The 18,413-nt window shown below is 51.7% G+C and overlaps 2 long non-coding RNA genes across 3 annotated transcripts in view; one reads left to right on the top strand and one right to left on the bottom strand.

Annotated features, from left to right (window-relative positions):
• LOC129626090 (uncharacterized) overlaps positions 1-18,413 on the top strand; it is a 21,665-nt gene extending 3,252 nt beyond the window's left edge. The window contains exons 2-3 of the long non-coding RNA XR_008701752.1: positions 17,380-17,471; positions 17,589-18,413. This is a non-coding gene — a long non-coding RNA (uncharacterized LOC129626090). The remainder of the gene's footprint in view (positions 1-17,379; positions 17,472-17,588) is intronic.
• The window catches only part of LOC129626087 (uncharacterized), an 87,984-nt gene continuing 85,720 nt past the window's right edge, over positions 16,150-18,413 (bottom strand). For both annotated transcript variants that reach the window (XR_008701748.1, XR_008701749.1), the window contains exons 5-6: positions 17,765-17,834; positions 16,150-16,996 (exon numbers count right to left, since the gene is read on the bottom strand). This is a non-coding gene — a long non-coding RNA (uncharacterized LOC129626087). The remainder of the gene's footprint in view (positions 16,997-17,764; positions 17,835-18,413) is intronic.

Raw genomic sequence — 18,413 nt, 5'->3', positions numbered from 1 at the left:
GCCCACCTCTAGAACAGATCTAGACTGTGAGATCGTACCTTCCCCCACATGCCCTCCTCCAGTGTCTTCATCTGGGCCTGGCCACCGTGCCCTTCTGCCTGGACCATTGCAGTCACCTCCTCTCTGGTTGCCACCCTTCCTCCCAGGCCCTGACAGTCCATTCTCCACACACAGCCAGGGGGACCCTTGCAGAACCTCGGTCAGACCACGCTAAGCTGCTCAGGACCCTCTGGGGCTCCCGTGGACCCTAGAGGAAAGCTTTGAGCATCTAGGAAGGATTCCGGCTCCCACGCTGCCCTGGCCACACTGGCTTCCTCCTTGCCCTCACACAGGCCCGGCAACGTCCCAGCCTCAAGGCCTCTGCACTTGCTGTTTCCTCTGCCGGGAATGTGCTTCCTCCAGTTATCCGCATTGCCCAATCCCTCATGTCTTTTCAGTCTGTCCTCAAATATTTGCTCAGCGAGGCCTGCTCTGGCCCTGCTCCCGCATGTAGAGCTGTACCTCTCTGAGGTGCGCCATCCCCTTCCCCGATGTATTTTTCTTCTTAGCACCGATTGCTAAGGAGACACATCTGGAATGCAACATACTCAGTTGATCTATCAGCGTGTGTCCCTAACTCCAAAATGTCAGTGGGAGGAGCAGGGTTTGGACACGTTAAGTGGGGGCTGCCCCCGTGCCTGCTGAGGCCTGGACACTCTTCTGGGGACTCGGGACCCAGCAAAGCAAAACACTGAGCCCCTGACTCCTTGACACGCTAGTCTCATGGATCTGAATACTGCCACCAGCTGAGCAGAGAACTCTGAACCAGGGACTGTGTCGCTCCCCAGCCTCAGTTTCCCCATCTGTGCAGGGGACGATGATCCCTCCCTCTCAAGGCCATAGTGAGGCTCAGCGAGCAGAGGTCTCAGAAGCGCCTGGCACCCAGTGGGCCCTCGATCAGAGCTCGGACCTCCCTGGTCCAGCCCCCCCGGGGCTGGCTGTCCCCCAGGGGACTGTGTTGGGAGCGTTATTTTTAACTGTGACTCGGGCGGGCTGGGCAGTGGCTCTGAAGGCTGCGGGGAGACCACAGGGAGAGCAACACCCCGGCTCTCAACGCCAGGAGACCGCGGCGAGGAAAAGTTAGGAGAGCCGCCCTGTGTTCACACTCTGCCCTGTAGCCCTTTCTGCGAAATTATGTCACGTCACGCAGTGCTGTTTATAAACCGAGCACTGTTTATAAACTTTCCCAAGGGGGGCACCGGGGGAAGGGGCTGCAGCCCGGTCTCCCCACTGCTCACCGCCCCCGAGAGCTGTCGACGGCCCCTCCTATGAGCCCATGTTTGCACAGCAAAGTTGGGGCGCTGGCCTCTGGCCAGACGCTGCCCATTTGTTTTTGAGCACCTCCAAGTGCTCACAGCTGACCAGCCCTGGGTATTTTTAAAACCCTGGCCTGGGTCAACCTCTTTGTCACATTCCGGTCGGGGCTTGGATGGAGTGCATGCCCCAGTTAGGGGAGCTGAGGGTTTGGGATTCGTTTGACAACAAAGCTTTCACCAAATTCCAGGGCCTGTGAGCCTACTGTGTGCCAGACCCTGTAGCAGGAATGGAAGCCCCCGGGGGCCAAACTCACAGAATCTGCCCTCAGATGGCCTCAGTCTGGAGGGGACATGGTGACAAGGGCTAGAACAGAAGCTAAGACGGCAATTGTAACCCAGATTTCGGGACTTAGCCCTGGTGGTCCAGTGGCTGAGACTCCACGTTCCCAGAGAAGTGGGCCCAGGTTCGATCCCCGGTCAGGGAACTGGATTCCACGTGCATCAACTGAGTTTGTGTGCTTCAATTAAAGATCCCGCATGCTGCAACGAAGACCTGGCATGCCAAATATATAAACAGACTTAAAAAAAAAAAAGCAACAAACTCGAATATCTAAGGGCCAGCAGGGTGTGTAAGTGAATGAAGTGGGCCTGGTGTGAGGCGACAGGGAGGCAGGGGTCCGCCGTGAACCGGCAAAGCTCAGGCCCATGAGGAGGCGACGGCCGCTCCCCAGCTCTGACCTCTGTCATCACGAGGGGAGCGTGCCTCGTGTGCTAAGAGCTTCAGAATTTTCAAGAGAGGCTGTAAATCCAGGTCTATGTGGAATTTCATGCAAAAAATCTCATGACTTTTAAATGTTGGCAACGAATTTTTAAAAAAATGTTAAAAACATTCTGAGAGCCAAATGAAACCCATTTGTAGGCTGGACTCTGCCCACAGAGTCAAGTTGATGGGGGCAAGCAGTTTGTGCTTGCTGATGGAAAAGATGCATTATAAAATGCTCGCCAAATGCGAGCTGAGCACCTACTATGGGCCACTTCTACTGTTCTAGACCCCAGGGAAAGCGCAGAAAGCCTGATGGCTGCCATTCCTGCCCTCATGTGGCCCATAGCCTGTGCTGTGCTGGAGGTGGCTTGTCCTGGCCAGCCAACTCTGCAAGCTGGCTTTTACACAGCCATCACAAAAACTCTAATTATTCGAACTTACAGTTAATGATAATACAGATAAAGGCAACAGCTACTCAAAACTCGTCACTTTCTAACTGACATACAGTTTTCTATGTTCTTGAGGTTATTGACATCTATTAGTGCATCACAGAATACTCTGTACCATCTACTATACTATATGGTGGAAAGAGTATCTGAAGGCAGGACACTGGACATCTCTTCTCTACTCCACCGTCAGGGAAGTCATGCTGGGAGCTTGAGACTGGCCACAGAGGGAGAACTCACACCATAGAAATTGGCAAATGTAAACATCAGAGCTGCCTCCTTGCCAAGAGCCAGTCAAACATTTAGCAGCAAACCGTGGTGAGACAAGTATACTGATAGTAGGTAATATGTCGATCGCGGCAACTACGATGAAGGAAAATAAAGTAGGCTGGGGTGGGTGGTGAAGGTGCTGGCTATTTCACATGGGCAGGTCGTGGAAGTCTTCTCTGAGGTGATGCTATTTGAGCAGAGACCTGAATGAAATGACAGACTGAAGCAGACAGATATCTGGTTGAAGAAGTTTCAGGCAAAGGGAACAGCAAGTTTCTGCCTAGGTCGAGACGAGTTTTCTAGCTCAGGAACAGGGAGGAGGTATGTGTGGCAGGAACAGAGGTGGATAAAGGTCAGATCATACAAGGTCTCATGGGCCTCAGAGAGGAGGAGGTTTTTATTCTAAGAAGGAAGAGGAATTCTAGAGAGCTTTGCGCAGGGGTGCAACCTGCCTTAATTTATCTTTGACAGAGGTACTTCCTGCTGTGATGGAGCAAAGCTGGAAGCCTGGAGCCGAGGGAGGGGACTGTGGTCACAGTTAAGCGGGTGAGGGTGGCGGCCACCTGTGCCCTGGTGGTGTGTCTACGACGGTGGCACAAGAATACGGATTTGGATGTATTGACATTCAGCAGCTGAGTTGACAGGCCTTCTGATGGACGGGATGTGTGGGGTGGGGCAACAGGGAATCATATAGCCCCTAGGTTTTGTCCTGAGCCTCTGGGTGAAGAGCAGCACCATTTACTGAGAGGGGAAGATGAGTGGGAAGGGCTGGAGTTTTAGGAGGGGAAAGGGGAGGTTCTGAGGTTCTCTGTGACGTTTGAGGGGTCTGGGTGACTCCTGTGTGGAGGTGACCACTTGCCACTTGGACATCAGGGTCTTGCCAGTAGGAGGCCAAGGTGGTTCTGGAGACAGTGTCTCATGGTTGCTATGGCAACCTCCAGGCGGGGGGACAATACTGCTGGGGGGTGGGGAGGGGGCTTCTGGGAAGGCCCCACAGTGGAGGAATTGTGACGGACAGGGAGAAGCATCTGGCAGGTGGAGAATGGAGAAACAGCCTCCCAGGGGGAGAGCTCAGCAGGGCGCAAAGGCACAGTCTTTTTGGAGGATGGTGTTAGAGGGGGCCTCGGGGTGGGAGAAAAAGCTGGAAGGGCCCAGAAGGGCAGATCTCTCAAAGGACTGCTTTTTTTTAGCCAAAGGTGGCAGGAGTGTACCCTCGGGGCATGGGGCAGAGCCTGTCAGCGGGTTCAGGGCACAAAGAACCCCTTAGGAAGGAAACACTGCATCCACTCTGGCCTTAGGTTGCACACTCAGAGGATCCCCTGGCCTCCCTTGTCCACGGTCCCCCCAGCACCCTGCACCCAGTGTACACGGCAAAACACCCGTCCTACCCAGCCCAGGGCACTGGCCAATCCAGCCAGTTTCTTGGAGACTTTCACCGACTAACCAGGAAAACAAAATAACTCTGAAGAGAGGGAGGCAGGTCAAGGGAATATTCTGGAAACTTTGGTTTCTGGATTTCCATCAGGTGGAAGGGCCAGGAGGTCACTTCCCCAGATTGAGGGATGACTGAGGTAAACACCGCCTGGCAGGGACTCGGTGTTTACAGGAACTTTGCAGCCGATCTCGGGTATAGTCCTGGAGGACAGGGAGGTGGCCCTGGACTCGGGTCTGCCCTGTCCCCTCTTCTTCAGGTCTGCATTCAAAGGCAGGTTTTCTGCCACATATTTGCAGTGTGATCTTGGGCACGTCATCTTTCTGAGCTCAATTTTCTCATCTGTACACAGGGGCAACAGTGTCCCAGGCCTCCTGGAGTTGCTGGGGGACGAAACGAGACAAAACAGATCAACAGTTTAGCCCAGGGGCCTAGCTCACGCCAAATTCCCAGTAAATGTTGGCTGTCAATCATTATTTGCAAATTTATTAATTATCAATCACTTACTGTGTAAGTAGGTATTGAGCTGTAGACACTATCTCAATTAAATCCCATTCCTTTCCTGTAAGAACTATCACTGACTCCATTTTACAGACAGGGAAACTGAGCCTCTGAGATTTGACCTGGCTTCCCTGAGGTAAGTTGTCACAGGGGACACAACTAGGATTTATCTAACCCTGCATTTGACCTCATAACCCATTCCTGTATTCTTTCTGGGTTCATTCCGGGTTCTGCCTCCTGTGAATGGAATCAGGCACCGGAATTCTGGGAAACAATAATCCATGTGACCCCCAGGATCCGTCCACTCCAGCTGGGAATCCTGGCTTTTCTGGAGCCAGCCAGTTCAGGCTGCACCCTGGGTCTGGGGCCTGGACAGGACATGGATGCTGGCGGCCCCCCGGCAGGGCGTGCAGGGGTAGAGCCGTGCTAGGCCAGCCTGCGGCTGTGCCTCTGAAATCAGGAGTCCAGCCGGGCACCCATGTCCCATCAATAAACGTGCCCCAAAATAGCTCACGGGGCCTGGCCAGGGCAAGAGGACTGGGACGTCCTGTTCCCACCAGCTCTGGCCAGAGAGTGACTGTGTACTTGGCCTTCCCCTTTGGAGGCTGCTGGGAGGGAGGGCAGAGCTCATCCTGCCTGTGGACTCAGGGGAATGAGCTGAGCCCTTGGGCACCAGCACCCCCAACTTGGGGCGCTACAATGCATCCCAAACACACTGAAGGTGGAACTGGGCCAATGGCTTTTATCTCTGTAGAGAGTCTGCTGGGGAGGTTAAGAACTTGGTGTGGGTTCAAATTCCTAGCTGTGTGCCTTTGAGCAAGTGATTTCCCGGCTCCGAGCCTTGGTTGTCTCACCTGGAAAATGGGAACAAACATTTCCTGGGGTTGCAGTGGTGCCTCAGTGAGAACGGGTTGGAGACTTGCCAGGTTTATTATCTATTCCTCTTCCTCCCTCACCCCCTGCAGTGTAAATTCCACCAGGCAGGAATCTTCATGGTGCACTGCTGAGCTCCAAGGCCCCTGGGAGGTGCCCACAGCCATTTGTTGAATAAATGAATGAGGGAATGAATGACTGGAAATGCCAGGCACACAACAAGTGCTCAGATAGGCCCAGCAATTCTCACAGTTTTAATGTGCCTTTGAAAAAAGAGAAACTCAAGGATCAAATGTGACTCACATCCAGAATCGGTCAAGATGTGGAGAAAGTTCAAGTGAGTCAAGGGGAAGAAAGACAAGGACCAGAGGGAACCGGAGCGCATGAAGCAGGGTGGACTGAGGCTGCTGGAAGTAGGGGAATGTGGGGACGGTGGACACTGGTCTGGAGTCCCGGGTGTGGGGTGCTAGGAGCACCAGTCTGTTGGTTTGACGTCTCAGGGAGCAGCACCTCCTCACTTGCTACCTCCTGAGTCACCCCGTGAATGTGAATATGGGGGCTCTGGGGCTTCTGCACCTAAGGATCTGAGTATAAGGGGAAGGATGAGCAGGTTGGGCGGTTCACGCTTATATAATCCTAGCAACCATGCTGATTCATGGTCAGTCCTTCAGTCTGCCTGCGGCCGAGCACAGGACTTTGCATGTGCCAATGCTCTGAATCTTGCAAACAGCCTTAGGAGATGGGTGCAACTCTCATTACACCCATTTTACAGATGAGGGCACTGAGGCCCAGCTGGCGTGGGCTGCCCCAGGTCACAAGGACAGTGAGTGGTCAAGCCTCCTTTGCAGCACTCTGGCCACATGTGACCACAAAGTGTTCCCCAGACACACAGGCTCTTCTATCCCAGGTCCCTCACATGGAACACACTCAGCCTTGTCTTTTGGCTGGGCCAGCATCACACTTCCTCAGGCCCCTTTGCACGCCCCTCCCCTGACCTCTCCCCACCCCCAGCTCCTGCTGTCTCTTGCTGAGCTGTGATGGTTGCATATTCGTCTGTCCTCAGGGTCTGGGGCTCGGTTGAGGAATCTGCATTTTCTCTGGGGCACAGTACCCAGTGCCGAGTGGGCACTGCTGGAAACTGTGGAATAAATGCACCATGGGGTACAGCTGTGAACCAGGGGTCTTGAGTCCATAATTGCACCTGGGCCAAGTGGTGGGTGGAGGGGATGCCAAGACCACCGAGTCTCAAGTTACACTCTGGGGCCTGGTCTGTCTCCATACAGAGAGACACCCCTGTCCAGTGGTCAGGGCTCAGGCCCCAGGGCACAATAGTGTGCGTTCAAATACCAGCATAGCAGATTCCCTGGTGGTCCAGTGGCTTAGAGTCCACCACTCACTCACCTTGTGACCTGGGGCAGCCAATGCCACCTTTCTGGGCCTCAGTGTCCTCATCTGTAAAATGGGAGTAATGACAGTCGTGCCCATCTCCTAAGGCTTCCACAGGATTCAGGACCTGCCAGTGGAGGGGGCACAGATTCAATCCCTGGTCCAGGGAGATTCCATATCCCTCGGGGCAACTAAGCCCGTGTGCCACTGCTACTGAAGCCTTCGCACCTGGAGCCCTGGACTCTGCAACAAGAGATGCCATCACAAAGAGAAGCCCATGCACATCAAGTAGAGAGTAGCTCCCACTCACAGCTAGAGAAAGCCCATGTGCAGTTACGAAGACCCAGTGCAGCCAAAGCTAAATAAATAAAACAGATACCGGCATAGCTACCACCCTTTCAAGGGACCCTGGGCACGTGATTTCACCCGTGGCCTCAGTTTTCTCCATCTGAAAACTGGGAAAGTGATAGGGTTAATGTGACCGTTAAATGAATCGAATATCTCATCAGTGCTTAGAATCATGCCTTTGTGTGCTTGCCAGGCCGCTTCAATCGTGTCTGACTCTGCTATGCTATGCACGGTAGCCCACCGGCTCCTCTGTCCATGGGATTCTCCAGGCAGGAATACTGGAGTGGGCTGCCATGCCCTCCGCCAGGGCATCTTCCTGACCCAGGGACCGAACCCTCGTCTCATTTCGTCTCCTGCATGGGCCAGCGGGTTCTGTACCACTAGCGCCAAGAATCATCCCTAGCGCAGGCCAAATGCTTTACGAGCAGTAGCAGTATTATGATCATTAGGCAAGCTGGGTTAAGCCGGGCCAGAAGTAAGAAGTTTGGACTTCATCCCTGAGGGTTGGGTAGCAGTGGGCAGATTTTTTTCAGCTGGCTCTGAGCTGGTTTCAACAACACGGAGAGAGACGTGAAGGCGATGCTAGACGATCGGCACCAGGAGCTGCTGGGCTGTGCTCACACTTCTCTGCCGTGCCGACAGACCGCTCACGACACCCCGCGGGAGAGCCCTGGTGCCCCCTTTTCAGACAGGGAAACCCTGACTCGGCAGCAGCAAGTCACCTGCCCAGGGCATACGGCCGATTAAATAGCAAACCAGGATTTGAGCCCAGTTAGAAGTTCCCTGTTGCTGCTGCTGCTGCTGCATCGCTTCAGTCGTGTCCAACTCTGTGCGACCCTATGGACAGCAGCCCACCAGGCTCCTCATCCACGGATTCTCTAGGCAAGAATACTGGAGTGGGTCGCCATTTCCTTCTCCATCTCTGTTGCTACTATAACAAATTATGTCAAATTTAGTGGCCCAAGATAACAGACACTTGTTACCTTATGGCTCTGGAGGTCAGAAGTCCAACATAGGTTTCCCCAGGCTAAAATCAAACCCAGGGTTCGCTCCTCAGACTCTGCTTCTTGCCTTTTCCAGCTTCTAGATGCCACTCATATTCCTGGCTCACACCACTCCAACCTCGGCTTCCCTCAAACCTCTCCTTCTCGGACTCTGACCCTCCTGCCTCCCTCTCATAAGGATGCTTGCCATTACATTGAGCCTACTGCATAATCCAGGTTAATCTTCTCATCTCCAGATTCTTTTTTTAAATATATTCTCAGAATTGGATTAGAAATGTCAAGCCTAATTAAACAAATTTTTTTAACTTCTAAGATAATAAACTTTCTAATCTTTCAGCAGTAATATTAGACGCCAAAAGACATGGAACTATATCAAGGTTTTGAGTGAATATAAATTAGAAATCTAGCTTTCTGTTTGCACTAAGTCAAACAAGTGGAACCAACCATCATAAATTTTTTAGCTAGGCAAAAATTCATAAGTTTTCTAAAATGTACATATTATACATACTATATACATATATATATATGTGTGTATGTGTACAAAAGCTTTTCTACTATGCTTGATAAAGGCTTGGGAAAGAACAACCACAAAAAAAGAGATGGGGAAATTGGAAAACATAAACTAAATGAACTGGAAGCGATGAATATGAGAGAAACAAACTCGCTAAAAGTAAAGCATCCTCACATAGTCCAGTCATTTTTGAACACGGATGCTCGTTAGAAACGCAGCCCCGTCTCTAGATTCTCTGCCACGTCTCCCAAGCCCTTTTGTCACATGAGGTGGCGTAATGACAGGTGCTGGGGACTGGGACATGCGCAACTTTGGAAGAGCCATCCTTATTCCCTGGGGCTCAGACAGAAAAGAGGCCACCTGCCATGCAGGAGACCTGGGCTCTATCCCTGGGTGGGGAGGAGGGTGGAGAAAAAATGACTACCCACTCCAGCCTTCTTGCCAGGAAATCCCATGGACAGAGGAGCCTGGCGGGCTGCAGCCCAGGGGGCCGCACAGAGGTGGACATGACTGCGTGGCTCACACTTCCACATTCATCTTTGGAGGGGTTGTCACTCTGCTTGCCACAAACCTGGAATCCAGGCCCAACCCAGCCTCTGGGGCTTCCCCTGCGAGCACCCTAGGCTGCAGGATCTATAATGCGAGGTGGCCCGGTGTGGTGGTAGGGAGTGCTGGGAGCCCGGGTCTCTCATGCAAGCCTGGGGTCTTCATGTAAGGAGGCCCCAAGGAGGGAGGCGGGCCAGGCTTGGACACGGGGTCTGGAGGCCCTCAGAGCACTACCCCAGCCGGCAGAGGAAAGGTGGGCCCCAAGCTGCCAATTTCTAACAGAAGCTGAAAACCCTGGTTTTTATGTGAAATCTCCAGTTTTTAAGTGTTGGCAAATGATTCAAAATTATGAAAAAACAACAACAACAACAACAAACCCCTACACACACAAATGCACACACCCACACGGTATATGAGGTTGCGTAGAACACATCTGAGGCCAGGTGAAGCCCACAGGTGGTGAGCTCCTGACGGCTGGCCTGCCTGGGAGAGAGCAGAGGTGAGGGTGTGCCGCGGGCAGTGGGTGCTGGACAGTCCACGGAGGAGCCTGGAGGAGACCGAACCACTTCCCTGGTTCTGCTAGGTGGGGGCAGCCTGGACAGGGAGTGGTCCAGAGGGGACTGGGAGGCTTCAAGGAGATGGAGAAGCAGAGGGAAGTCACACTGCGGCCGGATCAGTCCAGCCCCAACCCCAGCGGTGACCCCAGGTGGGCAGGCTGCTGTGTGGTCTTGGACAAGTTCCCTGGCCTCTCTGCCTTCCTTTCCTCTTGTGTCCAGTTCCACACATTCTGTGAGCAAACCCCCGATTTGTGCCAGGCACTGTCCAGGTCATGGAGCGGCATGAAGCAGGGCAAGCTCCTGCCTCCAGTGGCCGTGGCTGAGCTGGTGGCGTGGAACCCCCGGCCTGGGCTTAATCACCACGTGAGAACCGGACAGAAGTCAGTTCGTCTCCCTCCACCAACCCTTGCTTTTGCCACCTTATCCCTAACATAGCTGTGGCTCGTGACTTCCACTCATTCACTGAGCACCAACTGAAAGCTACATATTCACTCTCAAAATCTGGACTGATGTCACTATGGCTCCCATTTTACAGGTGGAGAGACTGAGGCCAGGACGCATAGATCGCTCAGCAAGGAAGGGGCTATAGTGGGAAGGAACCCTGACCCCAGAAACTATTCTCGCAGCCCCCCCTCTGCCTTAACCTTTAGCTAGTTACCAGTCCCTGGGAATCTTAACGCCATCAGCTGGGGCCTCCTTGGAGGTAACATGGAGGAAATGTCCTCTCTTTGTGCTAAACTCTGTCCGGAATTACCTCTTCCCAACTTCAAATGGGCCCTGGTTCCTGACGTTGTTGACTGCATGGCCCCTGGCGCCGTGAGAGGTTTCAAACAACCGATCCTCTTTCATCTTTCTGGACTTGGCATTTTTCTGTCTCTCTGCCTGAGGCTGTTCTGGCATTTTACCATAAGTGTCCAGTCACTGGACCCACTGTGTGCCAGGCACTTCAGGGGCATGACCTCACTTAACCCTTAACAAGGCAGGTGCCAGGGCTAGGTGGGGTGAAATCATTTGCCCAGAGTCACACACCCATGAGCGGGATGGCTTCAAAGTCACTCTTGAACCTCTGCACCACGAGGCTGCTCTCCACCAACTGATGGGAAGGGAGACTTTTCTACTCTTCTCCAGAAACTTCACCCTCCTTCCAGCAGCCCAGTCTCAATGTCCGAGAATTTCATTTCCCATTAGTCACCCTGGGAGGGCTCCTTCCTGGGATCGGGGAGCTGGGGTGCTCACGTGCTCTGAGGCCTCCCTCCCAGCCCCTTCTCTCGTGTCTGGTGTGTGGTTCCCAGGTGGGAAATTCTCCCCGATCTTGTCCCCCTCTAGTCTCCATCGCAGGGGCAAGCAAAGAAGAGCATGAAAGTGGGCGCTGCGGGCAGGGTGTGGGATGGGTTTTAGGGTCCCAGATTCCAGCTGCCCAGGGAAAGTCCGGTCAGAAGGGCGGAGTTGCCCAGATCGAATTTGGCTCGTTCTTATCAGCTGCAGAGCTCTTCGGGCAGGCAGTGTGGAATCAAAGGAGGCCAGGGCTATTTGCTTACTTTCCTTCCTCCTTTTTGGCAAAAGGAGATCAAAGCCAATCCTCTGCTCTGCCCAGCTCCCCCTTCCTCCTCTCCTGATCTCCCTAAAAAGACTAAAAAGGCCCTAAAAAACCCAAAATTTAAGAAGGAGGGTTTGTCCTCCCACCTCATTTTCCCTGACGTGACTCTGCTCTGAGCCCTGGCTCATGCATTTTACAGGAACAACGGCAACATTCCTGCAGGCGATAAGCAACAGATCTTATTATTCCCCTGGCAGAGGGGGAAACTGAGGCACCCTGAGGGAAAGTCACTCTTCAGAGGTCACTCAAGATTCTGACTCCCCGGTCTAGGCTCTCAAGCCACATCCCTCCTCGGCATCTGTAGTTCCACCAAGAAAAACAACGTGAGCATAAAGGGGGCTGACAGCAGGCATCCAAGCTCCAATGTCCCCTGAGTCTTTCTGCTGTGCCAGCCCTGAGTTCAGGGGCTACGAACTCCAGTGACTTCAGGGCCCAGACAAGACACACAGATGATGAAGGCGGCTGGGGTGGGGGGGCGGCGTGGGGCAGGGGGAGGCAGGCAGCAGGGAGTGAGGGGGACGCGGTGAACAAGAAAGCCCTGGAGTTTCAACTCTGCACCAGCCCACGGCTGCCTCGGGAAAATGAGGGTCTCGTACTTTCAAGGTTTTCAGGCAGAAATCCAGACATTTTATGTGAAATCTGTGTATTTTTTTTAATATAGTGGAAGATGAGAGTCTTTTTATTTTAGTGACAAATGGAATAAATCAATAATGTGCTATGCTGGCATCCTGGATTTGATATTTCATTTCCCCAGTGAGTTCAAATACTACCTTTGTGATAGTTCTTCCCACCGTTCTTCTATTTCATACTTTTCCTTGTAAACTCCAAAATGAATTTATCCAATTAAAGAAATCCTGTGGGTCACTACTTGAAACAGCATCCGGTTTATATATGTTGGCACAATTGCCATTTGAAAGATGTGAAGTCTCCCCACCTATTTTATTCTCATCTTATTTCCTGCCCTTTGGGAAGATATTTTAGTTTTCTTCCAAAGTCTCTTGATTTTTAAATGATGGCAAAACTCCAAGATGTTGGAACTGCGTGGCCTAAGTAACGCCTCCCCTGTATGGGCTGCGTCTGGCCCGGGGCCCCCTTTTGCCCCCTGAGATTCTCTCGGCCTCACCCCAGGGGGTTGGGGGTGGGGGGGCTGAACATGCTGTCATTCAAAGATAACCCTGTCCCAGGCAGAGAGATCTCCGGGGCCAGGGAACTCAGAGCAGGCTGGGCTGAGAAACTCTGGGATGTTCACCCCTTGACACAGCCCGAGGAAAGGCAGGGCACCCACTTCCTTCACATCCAGCCAGATAAGCCTGCAAAGGCGACGCTTCCCTGCAGGGGCTCTGGCCAGCTCACTTTTAACCAGCTCTTAAAATAGCAATTAAAAGTAATCCAGATGGCTTGGTTTTTAAAAAGAAAATTTTTAAAATGAGAAGAAAACACAGTTGGTCCAGGAGTATCTATTGAGGCCCGCTAAAGCCAGGCACTGCTCAAGGAGCTGTGGATGCGGGTCCAGCTTCGTGGCGTTTGTGCTCTAGTGGGAAACACAGGCCGTGAATCCAGAAACAGATGGAAAACCAAGGTACACACCCGTGATGACAGGTGCATGAAGAGATGAAGGTGGTGGGAGGCAGGAGGGTCCGTGTAGACGGGCCCGGGGGTAGCCTCTCAGCGGAGGAGCCAATTTGCTGACACCCGAGTGATGGAAAAGAGACATCAGGGAATCAGTCTCCCTGGTACTTCCAACACCCAGGAAAACCTCTGTGACTTCTGGGCAAATCTCCTGCCAAACTGCTATTTATACAGTTAAAAAAATTTTTTTTTTAATTTCCATTTTACATGTTTACATTTTCTAAAAACCAAAAGTGGCCACATAGTGTTTATAACCACCTTCTTTTCCTACTCAAAGTCTCTGTCTCCCATCTACAAACCAGTTGATCTCAGTAGCTACCCCACGTGATGATGAAGCAGGTGGCTGTGAATATTACTGCCCAAGAAAATGGCCTATGGCAGATGATTGCCATTATTGCCATTTTTTTTTTTTTAGAGTCACTTTTCAAGAGCAGCCCTGAGAGGTGGAGAGCATCATTTCCATACTTCAGGGGCAAGTGGAAAGGCTGAGATGAGAGCTGACTGGGGAGAGAGCAGGACGCCATCCCCACCCCCCACCCCCAGCCCCAGACTCTGCACCATGAAACCTCAACCACATAGAGCCCCTTCCTCCCCAGAGAGGAAGTCGAGGCCAAACCCAGGGACTTGTTTTCAGTTGTTTTTTTCCTCTCTGTGATGTCGTTCGTTTTTTATGAACATCGCACTTATCTGATGTCACAGGTTGGGGGAATCCAAACCACAGATACAAATATGCCCTGTTATTCTTTGAAGGACTGTGCAGCGAGATAAGGGAGCTCAGCGCGCAAGGCGGTGTTGGGGCCGGGGTCGGGTACAGCGTGCAAGGAGGCATGGTTTGTTTTTGCAGAACTAGGAGCGTCAGTGTTTGTTCTAGGGCTCGGAGCCGTCAGCATCTTTGGTGGGAGCTTGGTCACCGGTCACCGTCACCTGGGTCACGTGGGGTGTGCTTGGCGCTCACCCTTCCCCGGTGCCAGAACAGCAGGTGGGTGCGCAGGGGAAACCCAGAGGCATCATCGGGACCACAGCCTCATCATCTCCTGAGAATGCTGCTGAGAGCGCTGGTGGCCCAGCGGTGCCTGAGGCTAACAAACGCCGCTCCCTGCCATCTTCTGGTAAATTCTGAGTTAACTCGAAAATCCTGTTTGGTTTCCCTGTGCTTTTTGAGACTGTCACTCGAACACCTGAATCCCCTCTCTGACCAAGCATTATGAGGTCTGCAAAACCCTGCTTCCTCCCTGGTCCCCATCCGGAGTCTAATCCACACGCAGTCAGTGAGGTCCTGTGAACACCCAAGTCAGGTCACACCCTTCCTCTTCTCAGAGTCCTCCTGCGGCTTCCACTGCACCCAGGGTTGTGCCAAGTGCTCTTGGCGGGCTGCAAGGTTCTGTCTGACTTCCCCTTTCCTCCTCACTCCTTCACGCCTCCTACTCCCTGCACTGGCCTCCACCATGCCTCTTCGGGCCTCAGGGCCTTTGCACTTATTGCTCCCTTACTTCCTTGACTGCGATACATTCTCATCAGAGAGACTGTCTTCGACTCCCGCCAAAATGGTGTCCCTTTCCCAAGGGGACCTTGGGACCTCACCCAGCTTTATTTTTCTTCCCAGCTCTCTGTTACTACCTGATATGTCAGATACGTGTTCTTTTGTTTACTGTCATTGGACCTAAGTTCCTGGGGACGGCTGTCTTTCTCTGGTGCCTAGAAGCTTCCTGGCACATTGAGAAAGCTCAGTCATTTCTCCTCTTGTGTAAATAAATGCAAGAATCTTGGAGCCACCTGGAACTAAGCCCAGTGTTACGTGGCAGCCTGGATGGGAGGGGATATTGAGGGACAAGAGACACATATCTATGTACGGCTGAGTCCCTTCACTGTTCTCCTGAAACTATCACAAAATTGTTAATAGGTTATACCCCAGTCCAAAATAAAAAGTTAAAAAAAAAAAAAAAAAAAAGAATCTTGGAGCCAACTACTACAGACCAAAGGGTTTAGCTCAGGTCTCTAGGACAATGAAAACCATAAGGGACTTCAATCTTTTTTTTTTTTTTAACTTAGCTTTTAAATTAAAAAAAAAAAAAAGTTTATCTTTTGGCTACACCGTGAAGCATGTGGGATCTTAGTTTCCCAACCAGGGATTGAACCCACATCCCCTGCATTGCAAGCAGTCTTAACCACTGGACCACCAAGGAAGTCCCCATAAAGGATTTTAAAGTGGGAACTTCGATCGATTGGTTTGGGAATGATCACTGAAGTTTCTGAGAGAGGCCATGTGCTCTAACTGTGGGACACACACCTCGGGGGGATGGCTGGATTGTGTTGGGTGAAATATAGACAGTACCAGGGCCTCCTTCATCTCAGGGGTTAAATCAGATGACACATGCATGATGCTCAGTCTCGTGCTTGGCACGTGGTTAAGCGCTCAGCAAACGGTCATTGTAAGTACCAACTATAGCACAAAGGAGAACACGGAGTCAGGTTCTTGGATTGAGTGACTGCACGGATGGGCATGCATGAGACCGAGAATAAAGGAGCAAGTGTGGGGTATGGTTGAGGCCAAGGGCACCAGGGTCTGAGTGGGAAAGAGCTGAGAGCCCGTGAGAAGGGTCAGTGAACATGCCCACTTGGCAGGTGGACCCAGGGGAAATGCCAGGCCTGAGCGTACAGATCTGGGGATTATCAGTGCAAAGCTAGCGACTGAAGACCCGGGGCTGGCCCTAAAGCAGAGAACCTGTGCAGAAAAGGAGTAGAGGTGACCAGAGAGCCTCAGGGGCCCCCGTGTCCCTCTTCTGCCCCGACTTAGCTCCTCAGGCTGCAGAGGGAGTGCTCTTCTTGAGAACATGGAGTGATAGCCCCCTCAAATTAAAGAGGGTTCTCAGCCAGGCAGGAGAGTTGACGCTGGCTGTGGTTGGGCAGCTGGCAAGGTCTGCCTCACCTCTACTGACCAGAGATTTTTATCCACCCTCTTCTCTCCTCCCCTCACTGCAATCTCATTCCCGTCACTGCAGGTATTGGTCGTCTACAGGTGCAATAATGTTACATAACAAACCACCCCAAACCTTTAATTCTCTTGAATGTGGAGGGAAGAAGGGATAGAGACCGGAAAACCATAGGTGAGACTGAAAAAGAGAAGTCAGTGAGGTAGGTAACCAACAAACAGAAATGACACTGGATCTGAGGAATTCTTCACTGTTGCCTGGATCCACGCCTCTTGACCTGTGACCTTGCGGTTCCTCCCACAAAAGGGGTGGAGCATATTCCCTCCCCCTTGACTTGAGTTCAGCCACATGGTTTGTTTTTGCCAGCAGAATGAGATGAGAGTGACAGTGTGTCCGCAGGAGACTAGGCTCTCAGAGACCTTGCATGCTTCCACCTGGCTTTTATGCCTCTGCCACTACTGTAAAGAACCTGCCTGCAATGCAGAAAACCTGGGTTCGATCCCTGGGTTGGCAAGATGCCTTGGAGAAGAGAAAGGCTACCCACTCCAGTGTTCTGACCTGTAGAATTCCAGGGGCTGTCTAGTTCCCGGGGTCGCAAAGAGTGGGACAGGACTGAGCGACTTGCACTTTCACTTCACACTGTAAGCAGACACATCTGGTAACGTCTTTGGGTCCCAGAAGAAGGTGAGAGGCATGTGAGGCAGGGCAGAGTCCCATCTGCCAGGCCAGCCTAGGTCAGCAGACTTCCAGCAGAACAGCAGGCAGGTGGATGGGCCTAGCCAAGATCAGCAGAACCACCCCTACACATCCACACCAGGCCAGCTGACCTGCAGCAACTCCATATTCGAGAGAATAAAACGTTTGGGGTGTTTGTTATGCAGAATTATCACCGCCGTAGATAATGATACCTGTGAGAACAAAAGGGAGATTGTAGTGAATTGAAAGAAGAGGATGGGATTTTAAAAATTCTGATTAATTGAGGTATGGCAGACACTGTTGACTGTTCAGTTAAAGCTATTGTCAACTCTTCTTGTTGGCTGAAAGAACCCTCTTTTGTCTGAGGGGGCATCGGCCAGTGTACTTAAGTCAGGGGTCACCCTCCCAGCCTGAGGAGGGAAATCAGGTCTCCAGACAGAAGCCCACACTGACAAGAGTAGAGTAGAAAAGGGGAAAAAACTCGTGTCCTGGATAATGTCTTTGAGTCTTTGTATTAATGTCCCTTGAACAACTTGTGGTAGATACTGCTTAGTATCTGCCCAATAGCCACTCTTCCTTTTATCCTTGTTTACAGAACCCTGATTTTATTGGGATGGCAGTCAGCCAGCTAAAAGCTCTCAGCTTCCTGAAGTCCCTGTGACAGCCAGGAGCGGCCATGTGATCCAGGTATGAGACATGAATATTAAGCAGAATTTGCCAAGTGGGGCCCCTGGGAAAGCTTTTTGAAAAGAGACAAACATAACGGGTGTTCTGCTCACCCCTGTCCTCTTCTTCCGGCTACAGTGTGGATACGAGCTAGAGAGACAATGGCCATCTTGTAACCACGACCAACCGTGAGGACAAGAAGGCCAAGTGAAGAAACAGGAAAGAACCTGGGCCCCTCGTGGCATCATCGAGGCACCCCATCAGCCCAAGACGCTTACTGCTGGGCTTAGTAACAGGAGATGATAGAAACTTACCAGTGGTGAGATTCGTGTTACTTGCAGCTGAATGCATGCCTGCTGGATCCACTCCCCTGCCTCTGGATTTCTAAACTCATGAGAAAATACATTTCCTTAATGATTAAGCATTTTGCACTGGGTTTCCTGTCCTTGCAGTTGAATGCATCCTAGAGTATCCTGCATTTTGCAGTGAGGTGACTTCTGATAAATGAGATATGCCTGATCTTGGACTTGACCGACATGGATAGGGGGGCAGGGATCCCTCCCACGCCTGCTGGAGAATCAGAGGGTCAAAGAGAAGACTTCTGATATCCAGCACATCTTTCTGCCAGAACCAAAAGGACTAAGGCCTCAGGGTTTACTTCGGCTTCAGATTATCTGTGAAGAGTTCTTACTAACTGATTTGTCAGTTTGCTTATTTGTTTTTGAAGGAAGAAAGCTAAGGTTCAAGGAGACAAATTTACCACCTAAGGATCTCAGCCAGAGCAAGGTCTGCTGGTCTCTGGGATCATCTTCTTTTTCCTCCTCCTTTCTGGACCCATGTCTTCCCATCAGTAGGATGAGATTAACTCAAGATCAAAGCTTTTCAAACATTTCATTTCAAAGTGGGCAAAACCCTTTTACAGCTGAACTCTTACTTGTTGTCCCACTCATAAAAAAAGATAAA

This window comes from Bubalus kerabau, chromosome 13, assembly GCF_029407905.1.
Source record: "Bubalus kerabau isolate K-KA32 ecotype Philippines breed swamp buffalo chromosome 13, PCC_UOA_SB_1v2, whole genome shotgun sequence".
Taxonomy (NCBI): Eukaryota; Metazoa; Chordata; class Mammalia; order Artiodactyla; family Bovidae; genus Bubalus; species Bubalus kerabau.
This window is presented reverse-complemented; position numbering and strand designations above follow the sequence as displayed.